Source organism: Microtus pennsylvanicus, chromosome 1, assembly GCF_037038515.1.
Source record: "Microtus pennsylvanicus isolate mMicPen1 chromosome 1, mMicPen1.hap1, whole genome shotgun sequence".
Classification (NCBI taxonomy): domain Eukaryota; kingdom Metazoa; phylum Chordata; class Mammalia; order Rodentia; family Cricetidae; genus Microtus; species Microtus pennsylvanicus.
The window spans coordinates 219,466,410-219,479,993 of NC_134579.1; the positions used below are offsets into that span (position 1 = coordinate 219,466,410).

A 13,584-nucleotide genomic window follows, 5' to 3' on the forward strand; every position below is an offset into this window, starting at 1 on the left:
TCAGTCTCTATCCTTGAGTAGACAGAAGTTTGGGAAGTTGAAAGAGAGCACCAGCTATATGTGCCAAAGGGCGAGATGCTCGTCCTCTTCCTGGTATATGAGGTTGGCACAGCCAAGCAAGACAAACTACCCAGAAAGAGATGAGGATACACAGGAAGTCCATTTGGAGCCAAGCTGGAGACGTGGTATAAATGGCACAGAGGAGGCCAGGAAGGGTGCCACAAAAGGAAGAAAGGGCCCCCAGCAAAGTCAGGTCATTCACTTATGCCTTTATAGAAAGTGGAATCTGTTGGTTTTGATGCACCAGCTGAACCGGTACCGTGCAGGTGTGGGGAAATGGAGCGTAACCGCCCAGGCTGGCTCTCGAACGGCGGGCATAGTGCGTCAGCACCATGCTGAGGCAGCAGTGCCCAGGACTGAGAGACTTCTCTATCCACCTCGGGTTTCTCGGGTCACGTGCATGCTCCTCAGCTGCCTTTTACCAGGACCGGCAGGACTCCCACCTTAGAGCAAGGCTCTGAAGAACACTCCAAAGTGAGACAGGCTATATGTGCAGGAAACAATTCGTCTTCCCCTTCAGCAGCCACTTGGGACAAGATCTCTTTTTATAACTCAAGTGGTCTCAAATTCATGACCTTCTTTTCTTAGCCACCTAAGACCTAAAATTACAGAAATGGACCATTATGCCCTGCTTTTGAGGATAAATTTTTAATGTGGAATTCACTTTACAAGCCAAGATCATACACAAATCCAATCTCTCTTCCTTGTCCTTTATATTTCTTATCCCATGGCCAATCTGTTTTGGTTTTTTTTGTTTTTGTTTTTTGTTTGTTTTGTTTTGTTTTTCGAGACAGGATTTCTCTGTGGTTTTGGAGCCTGTCCTGGAACTAGCTCTTGTAGACCAGGCTGTCCCATGGCCAATCTGATGCCTCTTTTAAGACCATACCCTAAAGTTGACTCTCCCTGCTGGAACCAGATGACCAGAGACCATTCCCGTCCCCTTGCCTCATACTAGAGCAGGGTGCAGACAAAGACTGCTCTTTCCTTTCTCAGACTTGAATAATTGTACAGAAACTATACTAATTACAACACTGTTTAGCCAATAGCTTAGGCATATTTCTACCTAACTTTTGCATCTTAAATTAACCATTTCTATGCATCTGTGTATCTCCACGATGCTGCAGCCTACCGGAAAGGTTCTGGCTGGCGGATGGTGGCTTTCTCTTTGGGCAGCTATGTGGCATCTCCCTGATTCTACCTACTCTCTCTCTCTCTCTCTCTCTCTCTCTCTCTATATATATATATATATATATATATATATATATATATATATATATATTCCTTGCAGCTGGATATATTCTACCCTGCCATAGGCCAATGCAGCTTTATTCATTAGCCAATAAAAAGAACACATATACAGAAGGACACCCCACATCAGAAGGGCTTGCTTAACAGGCCTCAAAGCTGGCAGATGTTAAGACTGAGAGTAGCTAATGACATAGGAAAGAGCATGAGCCATCTACTCAGCTACCCCTCAGCCCCGAAGCCCATCTCCAGCTTGCCACCTGGGCCCCTTGTAGCAGAGGGCGATAAAGACCCAGAAAGTTTCACTCCCATTCACCTTCCCTTCTTGCCAGACACCCAGGATTCCCAGCCTTCCTTCCCAGACTAGTCCACAGCATCAGCCCAGGCCTTCGTTAGACTTTCCCTAGCCATGCCTCCTCCATCCCAGGCCTCTGCATAAACAACAGCATATTTCCTTGTTGTCTGAAACTCACTAACTGGAATCTTTTTTCTTTTCCTTTTGTCTATAGCGTTCTCCCTCTGCTCCCGTTTTTATACTCCACCTCTGGACCTGAGCTCTGGATAGGCTGCAGTGACATTTCATTTGTATTTTAATAAACAAAGCTTGCCTGAAGATCAGAGAGTCAGCCTCACAGACCAGGCAGTGGTGACACACACCTTTAATCCCAGTAGCCACACTAGTTTGCCATAGAAACTGGACAGTAGTGGTGCACGCCTTTAATCCCAGCACTAGAGAGGATTATAAGACGGGAGGAGACAGCTCTCAGCCAGTCTCATTCTGAGATTCCTGGAGACAGGATTGCCATTTCAGACTGAGGTAGATGTAAGAGCCAGTGGCTGGTTGTTTTGCTTTTCTGACCTTCAGGTTGAACCTCAATATCTGTCTCTGGATTTTTCTTAATTGTGTTACAATAGGGTAGCACTTCCATGGTCCCTGGTTTGCAAAGCACATCTCATGGGCCTTTCTAGCATGTGACCCTCTCAACTGCCCCTCTGACCCACTTCACTTTGTATATTGTCCAGGCTCAGAGCATCAAAGGCTTCTCTTGGGGGTATCCACGACTGTGCTTTTGATATGTTTATGCAACCACCTGGTCAGTATTGGTCCCACCCATAGATTGCGAATCCTGATTTGGCAGAGGCTGGTTTGGGTTTGGCAACCCACTGTGTGCTATAACTTGTATAACTAAGAACGTACTAGTGTAGAATGGGCGTGTGAAGATGGAAAGGAAACAGCAGCTTTGGATGCAACAACAAATCTGGGATGGAGGTTGTTCCAACGAAGAGCATCTCGGTTCTGGGCCATCTGAGCCAGGGTAAGAGTGTCACACAGCCCTGAAAGAAGGGATCCAGGCTAGGGAGCCTCCACGCTGAGTTTGTGCAAATGTGTGTAGAGGAAGAGGATGGAGGTGCAACCATCAAGTCTACGGCACAGCACGGGGGACCGGCGTCTGATTCCAAAGATCAGCGAGGACCACAGGTTGATCATGTTTGAAACGCACTGCTCTCTTAAGAGTAAAACTAGACTCACAGCAGCTGGGGCAGCAGCCGTGTACTTCAACACTCCCAGTGTGGACTTGGCCTTGGAAGGTCACTGTGCAGTCTCAGCCCAGCACAGGCTGAAGATCTACAAATGGAAGCCAAAGACTGAAGGTGCAGTCAAGTAGGGCAGAGGGGTGGCTGAGAAGAAGGGCCCCGTGAGATGTGCTTTGCAAACCAGGGACCACGGAAGAGCTACCTATCCAGAGCTCAGAACCAGAGATGGAGCATTAAAGTGGGAACTGAGGAGAGCACTACAGAATAAAGGAAAAGAAAGAAGACTCCAGTTAGTGAGTTTCAGACGATAAGGAAAGTTCCACGCCAAGAGAAACAAGTCTGTCTAGCAAGCAACAGAAGCCACAGAAGGGAATGCAGCCCGTGAAACTATGAACGCAGAAGTCTGATGTCATACACCTGCCCTTCCAAACCGTCTGTCATGTTAGGAAAAACAGAGCAAAGTGAGCTGCTGACGCTCACTGGAGAGATGGCTAAGATGGCAAATTTGGTGATGTGTATGTTACCACGATAAAAAAATGAGGCATAATACAGCTTATTCAAAACTTTGATTAAGTGGAATTTGATGACCCTCACTCTTCCCCACTGAGTTATCTCTGAACCAGAGTCCTTCTCACCGCACATTTCCACAGAAAAGAAAGAGCCACTATTTTAAGTTCATGTCCCACTGTGTGTATGAGGCTAGAACCCACAGACCTCTAGCAACAGCCTCCTTTCTGAGTGCAAAGGAAGAAAATCCTGCCTAGGGCCCCGGCAACGATGGGCCCACAGGCACCCGAGCTCATTAAGCAATGATCAAGACAGAAAATGTTGCCTAGGGTTAATGAGGGACTGGTGGCTGAGAATCCACAGCTGGCAGCCTGGGACCACTGCCAGGTCCCACCCCACGGCAGTCAGTGCTGTTTTCAGCAGAGCAGGATTCAACCCCGAAGGGCAAGGATCACCCCACCTCCTGGAGGCCACCCGTCCCTTTCCTGTCTGCAGCAACCCCTTACCTTCCCATCCAGGCCCAGCTGGGAACCACAGCCTGCCTGCATTCCATCCACTGGAGCCTCTCAACCCCTTGGACCCATGGACACCTAATTAAAACAAATTAATGATCTGAGGCAGAAACTGTGTTTAATGAAGCCTCGCCTGGGCCGCACAGGTGCCAGGGCTGTTTGTCTACAAACAAGCACAGCCCTCCATGAGACACAGCCCTGGCCACCTGCTCCCTGCCTGCTAAGCATGCAGACAGGCTTCTCAGAGCTTGCTTACCTTCCCTGCCCGCACCCCTCCACATGCTGTGGAGAGGCTTGGCATGTCCACCCACTGCCCATACATCTTTTCTGCTCTGCTGGGGTCCTCAGAGCTTCCCTTTTTAAAGTTCCAGTTAGCTTGGCCTCTGGTCCCTGTAGGTTAACCAGGACCAGGATAGGGCTTTTATGGGTGGAGCCAACAGCCCAATGAAGCTACCGGTAAAAACAAGAGGCGAGGCGGTTGTTGTTGGTTGTTGTTGTTACTGTTGGTTTTCTAAAACAGAGTTAGATCCCCCTGGAAGGCAAAGCAAAGAATTGCCTCAACATTCACTTCAGACCTAGTATTATTGTTAATTACATCACTATTATGATAAAGAACAATCTTGTTTTAAAAACAAATCTCTATTTTGCCTCCAGGAATGTCAGAAGCTACACCCATAAAATTACAATAGACAAGCTGTCTCAGTTAGGGTTTCTACTGCTGTGAAGAGACACCATGATCACAGCAACTCTTATAAAGGAAAACATTTAATTGTGGTGGCTTACAGTTAGAGGTTCAGTCCATTATCATCATGGTGGGAAGCAGGGCAGCATGCAGGCAGACATGGTGCTGGAGAAGTAGCTGAGAGTTCTTACATCTTGACTCACAGGCGACAGGAAGTGGTCTGAGACACTGGCCAGTATCTTTGAGCATATAATGAGACTTCAAAGTCCACCTCCACAGTGACACACTTCCTCCAATAAGACCACATCTACTCCAACGAGGCCACACCTCCTAATAGTGCCACTCCCTATGGGCCTTTCAGATCTCCACACATGCGAACATGGATAAGCTGGGAGGGGGGCAGCTTGCAGGGTAGAAGCCCAGGAGGCCTGGACCCTACGCAAAGAGCTATACAGCCAACTAAGGAACTCCGAGAGCAGGAGAAATCGTCTTCCCCAGGGAAGAACATACCAATTAGTTATCTAATGCCAATGGTCAGCCCTGAAAAACAGTAACACTATACAGACTCAGCAGGTTGTACTTGTGTATGTGGGCATATGTGTGTGTGTGTTTGTATGTTTGTATATATGTTTGTAATTATACATGAATCTATCTAAAACAACAGTTAATGAAAAAGTAGGCCATGAATTTGAAAAAAAAAAACAAGGAGGAATATATGGGAGGGTTTAGAGGAAAGACGGGGAAGAGGAAGATGATGTGATTATAATCTTAAAAAAATAAAAGAAATGACTAACACAAGAAAGAAAATCTGAGTTCTAACACTGGGGCACCATCTCTGTGGGGCAAGAGACCGTGTTTGAGAAATTTTTCTAGCAGACAAAACCCATTTTAAAACCTGAACTTCCTAGATTGACTATTTTCATACATTCTTAATAGATGTCTGTTAAACAAAAATGCTCCTCTGTCATTAACTCAGAAATGTATTCTGGGAGCCTTTTTAAAAATTATTTGTTTATTTTTTAAAAAGCAATCTTCTCTCATTTTACATACCAATCCCAGTTCCCACTCCCTCCCCTCCTCCTGCTTCTGTTACCTTCCCCCAACTCAACCTCCCATCCACTCCTCAAAGAGGGTAAGGCTTCCATGGGGAGTCAGCAAAGTCAGGCACATGACTTTAAGGCAGGACCAAGGCCCTCCCCACTAGTTCTAGGCTGGGCAAGGAAACCCCCCAAAGAGAATGGGCTCCAAAAAGCCAGTTTAAGCAATGGGAATAAATCTTGGTCCCATTGCCAGTGGCCCTGGAAGCCTCTTAATAATTATCAATAGTTATAAAATGCCAAACATTGATACATTTGCAATGAAACTATTTTGTACATAAGTTAAAAAATAACTAAAATTGTGCTGTTTTGTCTTCAATATAAAAATACACACAAATCAGAAAATAAAAACAAACCTCTAGATGAAAGGCTAACGAGGAAGGAGGAAGAATCTAAAAGAGAAGACACGAAACATGACAGAGGAAGAAAGGAAATAAACACACACAGAAAAAGAAGGGAGCCCAGGCAGTGGTGGCGCACGCCTTTAATCCCAGCCCTCAGGAGGCAGAGGCAGGCGGATCTCTGTGAGTTCGAGGCCAGCCTGGTCTACAAGAGCTAGTTCCAGGACAGGCTCCAAAGCAACGGAGAAACTCTGTCTCGAAAAACCAAAAAGAAGAAGAAGGAGGAGGAGGAGGAGGGAAAGTCGGGTGTCACCTTATATCAGCGATGTCCCCAGTGGTCCTACTCAGCAATGGCAGCTCTGGACGGTGCAGGCAGCCCTCTGTGCTTTTGATTTCTGACAAGTGTTGTGCCCACCACACCTAAGCCCATCACACACTTGGATGTTATACACACCTAGATTTCCATACCTGGGCTCTCTACACCCAAGTCTTTAGGCTTAGGTCCCCACACACCTGTACCCTCCCCTCCACACACCTATATCCTCCATACCAAGACCCTCCACATATCTGATCCCTCCACACTTACCCCCCCAAGCCAAGGGTAGCCTTGTCCCTGCACATCTGCACGACTTAGCTGTTCCAAACTCAGTTATTTGGAAAGAGGAAAGGTACGGATGTGAGTGTCAGAGACACTCAGAAAGCTGAGAGCTTCCCCACAGTCAAGAACAATGTTTGGATCAGAAGCAGGGCTCTGTGCTACTCCAGAAGCCTCCACCTCCTTGAGAGCAGACTTACCTCCCACAGAACCTGAGAGAGCCCAGAGTACAGGGTACTTCCAGCGAGCACATGGAAAGTTTTAATGTTTTTTAATAAGAAGATATTTAGTTTCAGTGAGAAGAATTTTATTCCGTGACGCTGACATGTTCACCCTTTCTCAGTACAGTAACAGTTCTGTGTCTTTGTGAAGAAAAGACCCATGCTGTCATGGTGGGGTCTTTGTAGCTGCCGGCGTAACAACTAGAGGGACTTCCTGGCCCAGCAGCAAAATCTTATAGGTCGTACGGCTCTTGTAATAGTCAGTCAGCATGGACCCCAAAAGCCTTCTGTCTTCAGAAAGGATAGTTTTCCATCTGGCTGGTCCCATGGTCTGAGCTTCTCCCAGAACGGCCCTCCTGAAGGCAGCGTCTCTGCTCATGATTTCTAGTGAGATATCCCAGAGACAGGAGGAAGCAGCCACAATCACGCATTCAGCCAGGGTGCCACCTGCCTGCCTGGTCACTCTCAGCCCCTGCCCTTTCTGACTGCCCAGACCCCTGGCCTGTGGGGGCCAGACTGAAACAAGTCTACGCCTGCTTCACCGATAGCTCGCCTACCTTTCTCTGCCCAGCATTCCTGGCCTGGCCTGCAGCTTCAAATTCCTACCATGCTGGAGGCAGGAGTATTTATTTGACTCAGGAATTCACTTTCTCACCTGGCCTGTAGCAGCCTGAGCCCAAGGGCCCGAGGGCTCCGCACAGGTCTAATCTGCTCACAGGTAGTGGTAAGGCAGCCTGTGACTCAGGAAGGGAAGTGCCTGAGCTATAGACCATTAATTTCTAGGCCCAGGAGACCAGGTGACACCCATTCTGAACATCAAATAAGGCGAAATGAATTCACCGCATGCATACCAGGCCCCTAAAATCAAGTTGGCTCGCGGGTATCAGGTGGCACAGGGTTGTCTCTCAAGCCAGTCTCTGGTGTCTGTAGGACTCTGGTGTCCCCAGGTGTGCAGAGGCAGAGCTGACATTTGCTGTCACCCCATAAGAATGTTATCGCTGGGAAGGGCTTGAGATTACATGAAGCAATCTAGTCGTGGAGAGGCGCAGCTTCCAAAATCAACAGCTCAGAGGGAAGAGCAGCTGAAGGCAGAAGAATTACCTGGAGCAGTCCTGAGACACAGGTCACGCCCGGCACTCCCAGTGTTTGCTTGGTGTGGAGCAGGCCCCAGCTTACAGGCTAATCTTTTGGTGAACATCTCTTCCTGCCAGATGCAGACGGTTGGCTACGAGAGGGCCCACGCTGGCCCTGCCTAGGAATCTAGGGTGCCAACACGCGTGCCCAGCCCCTGTTCGCTGTCTCCACCCACCCACCCTGGACTCACCTTCCTGGGCAGACTTCACCCACAAAATTTTAGACTCTTGACGTTACAGGCTTTGTGTACATAGATTCTCACTGCTCCTTGGTTTTCAGACTTTGGTCACATTTTTTAATAACTAGACTCCTGCTTAGAGCGTATTTCTCTCAAACAGCAACTGTATACCAGAAGAGGGATCCTTTTGTTATCCTTTCCAGCGTCACAGCAAAAGCCCATTATCGTAGTGGTAAACCATCACTGGTGACTTTAGGAGAGGAAAAGGCCGGGCTCAGCTCTGTTAGCTGGACCGTCTGCCTCAGTTCTGGTCCTTCCCTTCATCTATCACCCCTCTTTGGCTGTGGGGCCCACCCTTCCCCTACGTTCTACATCAGAGGGTGAACTTGAAAAGCAGAGCCTCCTATATTTCATAAGTCCTCTTTCTAAACCTTGAACAAGCTCACACTTGTCCGGTGGAATCTTCCTACCACGGCCCCTGTTCCTGGCACCTACGCAACTTCTGCAATATTATCATGACCTGGCAAGAACCTTCTGTTTGCAGATGCCGGCAACCCATCCTCTCTGTTGCCATGCCAAGCCAAGAGCTTAGGGAAGAGCTCATCCCAAAATGACTCCTGGAACCCATAGCTGGTGCAGACAAAAACAAACATAGTCTTAAATCATATTTGACAAATTCATGAAATATAGACAGGCTCAATAAATGGAGTCCCGGTGTGGAATACAACGCTCTTCCTCTTTCATCCTTACCTGCCTACTCTACAATATGCTTGCTGCCATCAAATTCTCTGCATTCCACTGGCTTCCATTTAACACTGGGGTTTATGTTTTTCTAAAGAGACCTGTCATTTTTTTTTTTCAGCTTGCAAGGGCTCTTCTCTACATGACCAGAAATGACCAGCCGACTCCTGATTTCCTGTAGTCCCTTTTTTAAACAGGGTATCCTTCCCACCATTTCCTGTCAATTTATGCCCTAATTTGGGTTCCCAGTGCTCTGGCTTGCTCAGGACTTTCCCAGTGTGAACTCTAAAAGCCCTTGCCTTGGAGCAATGCCTCCTGGGCACCCAGCATGACTAGTGACCCCTTAACTGTCCAAAATTAAGTGTGCTTCATTTTATTAAAAGTTGAGTAAACTTCTACAACACAATTTAAAGTTTTATTTCTAGGGAAGGACAGAGAAACACAATAGGAAAACCCAAGAAATGAACCAACCGAAATCCTGAGGAAAGCGTAAAGTCATGGGCTTTCTTAGAGGTACCACCTTCTTCTCCAAAAAGTCTCAATTTCGTTTACATATGGCATAGCTTCAGGTCATACAGGGAGATAGGATTTACCAGCAGGGTTTGGATCTTCACCTTCTATATCCCCCAGACATAGCCAGTAAGCGGTGATCAAGACGGACCAGATCACAGAAACAGACAATTCATCCATAAATATCACCTACTAATTGACCCTCTGTGGTCCACAACTTTTCTCCCCTAGGGCAGATTGTGCTGAACTCACTCCCCTGAGATAAAGCCCTGCAAGGATGGGGACATTGGCCGCCACCTGCTTCCAAGAACTCACACAGACACCAAGGGCCAGTAGTCCAGTGTCAGCCTGGAGCAGAAACGCCAGGGCTTAGCCCTGAGCACACAGAACATGAGCCTCCTATACAAGATGGGCATCCCCAGTTCCCATTGTTGCTTTGTCCCCCAGAGGGTGCTAGCTGGCATGTTGTCATGGAGCAGAGAGGAGACACCTGCTCAGCCAGTTTCCAGAGCAGGACTCTGTACTCCTCGCAAGGCATGTGACCATCTGGTCATTAAGGGTGAGCTGTTATTTTCCGTCTAATCTCTGGTGCCCGGGGAAGGGACCCTGAGGTGGATATGTGCATTCATATATCTACTCTGATCCTGGGCAGAGGGGAGAAAATGCACGCATTTGCACATGTTTGTATGTGTGGAAATAGACAGACACACGTGTGCATACAGGTAAAGAACTAAAGGAGCGGGCATTCAGAGCAGTGGAGATCAGAGACCAGATAATGACAGGAACTGTGCGCTGATAGATAAATGAAGTCATGAAAGAGAGAAGGAAGGCAGAATGCCTGCAAAGGGTTAAAGACAAGAAATTGTTATGCAAAGTAAGAAATGAGAAGAAGAGGCAGCCCAAGTCGTAAAAGCTATTGACAACAATGACCGGAGGACCTGAACACCCGGCAAGCTCAGACACTGCCACCCATGACCGTGTCTGTATAACCCAGACACGACAGACCTCCAAGCTGTTTCTTGCCTTCCCAAGACCCCCAGGAGTATAGCGCATGGGGGTTCCAGGGCTGAATGTAACAGGAACAGGCCCAGACCTCCGATACGACCTTCCCGCTGAGCCAGGCCCTTCCCTGACTGGTTCTTTACCTCTTCCTTCTTCAATACTAGATAAGGGCTCCCCCAGTACTCACTGGTGTGAGTCCCAGAAGTTGACACAAGTCTGGAAACTTAAGCTAAGAATCCCAAAGTGGTGGGACGCTTTCTGCTTTGGCATAGAAGAAACTAGACATGACAGAGTGTCCGGTGGCCACTTGTCAGTGGTTTCCTGGGTGGTTTGGTCTGTGCCATATTCTTAACTGAGCCTTGATTTCTCAGCTTCAATGCAATACACATCAACCTTTGATACCGACAATTAAACAGGGGAAGCCATAACAAAAGGAAGGAGATTTTAAATTATCATGGTGACTTCCAAATTATCTCCTTCTATCCAGGAACCAAATAACTGATACAATAGAAGACTTACAAGTACGAATCAGCATCTTCCACTGTGGTTGTTCTAGAAGCTTCTGGAACCTGAGAGCCAGCCATCGTGGTCTTGGAGAACTTGACTGCGAGCTGCAAACAGGCTCTGGTAGGAGGTAATATGAGCTGAGTCAGTGGTAGGATGGGTGGGACTTCAGGGCCTGACTGTCCCTTAAGCACCCTCCCCATTCAGCCTGGCCAGGAGCTCGGGGACAGGATGAGTGAATGGCCTTGGGGAGGACCATGCCCAAAAGCAATAGCAACCAGCAGTAGATCACATGACTCTGACACCAGAGAGGGTGACATATGATGGAAGTCACTACCACGGGTCTGCCGGAGGCTGTAACCTGAGCTCTGCAGCTGGTAGTCCCTGGTGGCCACAAGAACAATGCCTTGGGACTGTATTGAGACCCTAGCTTTGTGCTGGCCGACATGCGAGTGTGTCTGCACAAGTGCCGCAGCCCAGTCCTGGAAAGCAAGGCACTCTGGTGCCAAGATCCATATCTCGACTCCAGACAGAGCCCTGCACCTGCCATGTGGGGCCGTGTGGGTCTTGAGGGGCTGCAGGGACCTAGGCGGCAGCTTTGCGCACAGATAAAGCACATGTTAAAAAGCAACTTACTAGATCCCAGCTTCATCGGAGCTATTTAGAGATCACACACTTGGCTCCCTCCGAGGGATGTGTGGGGCTTAGGAAGAGCCCGGGGCTTGCTTGGGGACCTCAGAGTTCCATCATCTATAAAAGGGCTGGAAAAGCAGAAGAGTCCTCATTACTGCGTCCTGGTTGCTATAAGGCACACCGCACCTTTAGCATCCGGCTAAGAGTTCTCAGCTGAAGTGAAAGATAATGCCCACTGCACGGCAAACAGCCCTCGCGGCAGTGGCGGAGTATTCGCACATTTCCTGGATAACAGCAATGTATCACATTTGGAGTTCAGGGATCACGTGCAAGACTTCCTTCTCTGCCACAGTTGCTGACCTTACCCACTACCCCCAATTTCTCCAAATCCCAGCACAGGGATAAAACCAGATACTTCTTGGGGCTTTCTCAGTCCCATCTGACTGAGCACCCGCCTTCCTTCATCCTGCGCCCCTACCGTACCAATGCTACCATCAACAGATTGGGACACATAGAAAGGGAGGCAAGTTCCCCCAAAGCTTAGAGATAGAACTTGTTCCTGAAGGAGAAAGAGAGAGAGGAGCAAGCAGTTCTCCAAGGTCAGTGGCAAACAGGATCAGAAGTCTGCCTTTCAGAACTGCTGCCAGGCTCCACCCTGCCTACTCTCTTCCATCTGTTCCTTCTACGTTGAGGTCAAAAACACATGCACATGCAAATAAATAAATATACAAATGTAAAAAAAAACGGGTGTCAGAAGTCTTTAATGTACCCACAAGTCGTATCACTATGCCACTGTTACAAAAACCCGTCTGAGAAACAAACGTTGGAGCACGCATCAATTCTAGGTGCAATTAACTTTATTGCTATCATCAACATAAAACCACCACCCATAACACAGTATCAAACTCTCTTGTTTGTCTGGTCCACTTTACAGTAGTTCTTCTGGTCCTCTCCCTTCCAGTTCTTGCTCCCAAGAAAAGACTTCTACTCCCGTGGTCTTAAGGTCGGTTTTCTACAAGTGGGTGGGTTGAAGCCAAGTACATTGGGACACCCCACGCAGGCAGGGCAATTTTCACTAATACAAACCTAAGATGTCTGCCCTTAAAAAAATTCTCTAAGAAAAAAAAATTCTCTAAGCAGGTGAATTATTTTTTTCATATCTAACATTCCAAATTTCTGTCAGCCCTTATATTCTATCATTGTCTGAAGTTTCTTTAATCTTAATTCATGAGTCCAAGGCTAGACCCACACGTCCTCTCTATTCTAAGATGAGAGAGCTCTCCTAGGAGTGGGCACCGTATGCAAGCCTTGGCTGGGAAGGGGTCGGACACAGTTTCTGGACTACATCAGGACTACTTTCTTCTAAAACACCATCTGTGGGCTCAGGGTGATTTCTGAGTCCCCGCTAAGGTCTTTTTATATGAGATGGAAGAGTTTCAGACAGACAGCAGGCAGGATTAAGTATTCCACCAGTATTCCTCGTCGTCCTGTCCTAAAGAGACAACATCTGGTCATGAACTCAAGCTCGGCAGAGTCCGAGTCTGAGTGGCATACTGTAGGACTTGGCCCATAGCCCCACCCTTCAGGCCTCATGGCTCAGAACGGAAAGGGGACCTGCATCGGGCAGAGCACCCAAGTGGATGTGTGCGATACCTAACGGCACCGAATGACCCGGGTCATCATCAGACATGGGACCCCCGGGTCAGGCACAACTCTTGCGTTCTGCTCTTCTATCGAGTTTCTTCAGAGCAAAGTCTGACAGAGCTATTGTGGAGTTTTGGCCTTGGCGTTGTACCTTACATCTGCTTCCAGGGCAGGCAGGACAGGCTCAGGACATAGATCCAGACCTGCAGAAGAACACAGGATCAGATACAAGGGTGATTATGAAACCAGACATGAAGAAGACTATAGTGCCAGACATGGATGATCATAAAATCAGAGACAGAAGAGGACCAGGGAGGTGTGTCAGATGTGAAGTGGGACATCATATCAGACATGGAAAAGATCACTGGGTCCAACAAGAGAGGTTCTCAGACATGAGGAAGAACACAGAGTCAATAACAGGGACGACTTCAGACATGAAGAA

At 47.9% G+C, this 13,584-nt stretch overlaps 1 long non-coding RNA gene across 1 annotated transcript in view; it reads right to left on the reverse strand.

The window, feature by feature from the left end:
• Positions 1–10,966, reverse strand: part of LOC142842617 (uncharacterized) — a 66,338-nt gene extending 55,372 nt beyond the window's left edge. The window contains exon 1 of the long non-coding RNA XR_012909413.1: positions 10,881–10,966. This is a non-coding gene — a long non-coding RNA (uncharacterized LOC142842617). The remainder of the gene's footprint in view (positions 1–10,880) is intronic.
• Positions 10,967–13,584: the final 2,618 nt, after the last annotated feature.